Genomic DNA, 3,562 nt, shown 5'->3' with positions numbered 1-3,562 from the left:
GAGGCAACAGATCAACTAGAAAAAATTCAACAAAGATACAGAAGATCTCAACAACACAATCAACCAATGTGACCTCATAGATATATACAGAGCACTCCACCCAACAAAAGCACAATTCACATTCTTCTCTAGTGCACATGGATCATTTTCCAGAATAGATTATATGTTAGGACATAAAACAAACCTCAGTAAATTAAAAAAAAAAATGAAATATTACAATGCTTCTTCTTATACCACAAAGCTATGAAATTAGAAATTAATTATAGGAAGACCAAGGAATAAAACATCAAACATGTGGAAGTTGAATAATAAATACACTGTTCAAGAACTACTGGGTAATAGAAGAAATAAAGAGAGAAAAAAACGAAATTCCTAGAAACAAATGAGAATGAAGATATCTCTTTCCAAAACCTATGGGACACTGCTAAAGCACTACTCAGAGGTCAATTTATAGCAATAAATGCACACATCAAAAAAGAGGAAAGAAACAAAATCAACATTCTAACTCAAAAACCCCAACAGTTACCAAAAGAGCAACAAAAGAAACAGTATCCAAAAGTAAGGAATAAATGAAGATCAGAGAAGAAATAAACAAACAAAAAAAATCAATACAGAAAATCAACAAAACAAGAACCTGGTCCTTTGAAAGGATTAACAAAGTTGACAAACCATTGGCAAATCTAACAAAAGAAAAAAAAAAAGAGAGAAGTTGCAAATAACAAGAATAATAAACAAAACAGGCAACATCACAACAAATCCAACAGAAATTTAAAAAAGAAAAAAACAACACTGACAGAAAACTATGAAGAACTGTACTTCAATAGATTTGAGAACCTAGAATAAGAAATGGACAAGTTCCAGAAACACTAGACCTACCTAAACTAAGCCAGGCAGAGAGGAAATATTTGAAGAGACTCATAACAAAGGAAAAAACCCTACAGGTCATTAAACAAACAAACAAACAAACAAACAAACAAAAAAAAAAACTTCTCATAAGAAAAATTCCTGGCCTAGATTAATTCATTGGAGAATGCTACCAAACATTCAGGAAAGAATTGACACATACACTACTCAAGCTATTCCAGAACAAAGAAAATGATGGAATACTTCCAAACTCATTTTATGAAGCAAGCATAACACTGATACCAAAACCATGGAAAGATACCACTAAAAAGGAGAACTGCAGACCAATATCCCTCATGAATATAGATGCAAAAATCTTCAAAAAATCCTAGCCAACTGTGTTAGACTGGGTTCTCTAGGGAAACAAAACCAGTAAAGCTGAGGGGGGGGGGGAGAGAAATTTATCTTAGGAAAATGGCTCACACACTCATAGAAGCTGTCAGGTCCCATGTTCTTGGATCAAACATCAAGCTGCAAGCTTTGTCCAACTCATGTAGCTGCAGGGGCCGATGAACTCAAGGTTGGCAGGCAGTATACTGGCTGTTGATTCCAACGAATGACGAATCCAAGATCTCCAGGCCAAACAGTGGACTGCTCACTCATGGACAATTGTAGGCAGCACAACAGAATCCCAATCCACAGAAGAATGTCTCCTTTCCCAGGATGTCCACAGATATACTGGAAGCAGACCACACCCCTAGGGAAACTACCTTTCAACAGATTGGCTGCTTAAAACAAAGTCATATGATCCCATCATGGGAACAACCACACCACAACAGCTCCAACTGTTGTGAATTGTTATGACACACAGCTCCAACTATCACAGTCTACCCCTTGTCAACTTGACAGTTGTACAAATCTTCATAACCATATATAATCTCTAAATAAGGGCAATAATAAAGTCATATTTGTGCCTAACATGATACGCTAACACACGTACATCCAAAACGCATTAACCTTATTTACATTTCACAGTTCGTAACAGAAGGAAACAAAAATATTTGATGCACATATACAATGAAGAAATATAACAATCACAGTCTTCATTTCTGCACTTGGTCACTTGGTCGTAGCTGATATTCAGAACTACCTTCTTCCACCACCCATTCTGTATTTCCCTTGCCCTCAGCAAGCACCTCAGCTGGTCATGGTTCTTTGCTGGGTGGGGTGATCCAAACCTTCATTCCTGAAGGGTCTGGGCCATTAGCAGTCATATCAGAATTGGGTTGCTGTAATTTTCCATTGACTTTTTTCATAGGGCATGGCAGTACTAAGGACGTCCTAAAGAATCTCCTGTATTCCAGATATATTCGTCTTTACCTCCATTATGTACAGCCAACCCAATTTCCCCTTGGTAATCAGGATCTATCACATCAGATAGTACAGTAATGTCCTTCTTTGTCTGTTGATCCAGAGGCATGAGGAATGGCCGGGTGGCATTCTTAATTTCCAGTTCAAAGCAATCTGTATTGTGTCTCCAGGTGGGAGTGTTCCTCTCTTTGGGACTAAGATCTCCAGATCCGCAGAGCATAGTGTAGCAGGGACAGGAAGCAAAAATTTTTTGAGTGGGTCACCAGGGGTAATAGTGAGTGGTACCACTCCCATTTCCACCCCTTGGTTCCTGGACCCGTGAATCCTGGCTATTGGAAAAACAGAACCATATATTGAACACTGGTTTAGAGCATATACAGCCTCCTGGAGAACATTGACCCAACCCTTCAAGGTATTGCCACCTAGCTGGTGACATATTTGTGTTTTTAAGAGGTCATTCCATCGTTCTATCCAACCAGCTGCTTCAGGATGGTGGGGAACATGGTAAGACCAGTGAATTCCATGAGCATAAGCCCATTGTTGCACTTCATTTGCTGTGAAATGGGTCCCTTGATCCAAAGCAATGCTGTGTGGGATACCATGACGGTGGATAAGGCATTCCGTAAGTCCACAGATGGTAGTTTTGGCAGAAGCATTGCTTGCAGGGAAGGCAAATCCATATCCAGAATAATTATCTATTCCAGTAAGATCAAAATGCTGTCCTTTCCATGATGGAAGTGGTCCAATGTAATCACCTGCCACCAGGTTGCTGGCTGATCACCCCGAGGAATGGTTCCATATCACGCACTCAGTGTTGGTCTCTGCTGCCAGCAGATTGGGCACTCAGCAGTGGCGTTATCAGCCTTGATAAATGGGAATCCATGTTGCTGAGCCCATGTATAACTTCTATCCCTGCCACCATTTGCAGAATATAAATTTGAGACTGGAGAGCAAAAAAGAGTTTCAAAATCATTTAGAACTTGTTCAGTGATGGTTGATGAAGCAAAATAAGAACAGAACTGAATTTTTAACATTTTGGTGAAGCAACATGATAATCAGAACAGAAAAAGTTGAAAACTAAGGTCTGGAACTTTGGAATCCTAATGAAACTAGTGAAGGAGAAGGAGCTATCATACAGGGAGAGAGAAAATGGTAGGAAAAGGCAAAAGATTCTGCATGCATAAGAATTTGTTGCAGAAAGTAATTCAGAAAGATACACCAAATATTGGGGAGAATTGAGAAAGCTGTTGTTTGGTGCCTTTGAGTCAGCTCTGACTCATAGCAACCCTACGTAAAACAGAACAGAACACTCCCCAGTCCTGCACCAGCATCACAATACTTGCTATAC

The sequence above is a fragment of the Orycteropus afer genome, unplaced genomic scaffold, assembly GCF_000298275.1.
Source record: "Orycteropus afer afer isolate SDZICR_OR568_19922 unplaced genomic scaffold, OryAfe1.0 scaffold00719, whole genome shotgun sequence".
Classification (NCBI taxonomy): domain Eukaryota; kingdom Metazoa; phylum Chordata; class Mammalia; order Tubulidentata; family Orycteropodidae; genus Orycteropus; species Orycteropus afer.
This window is presented reverse-complemented; position numbering follows the sequence as displayed.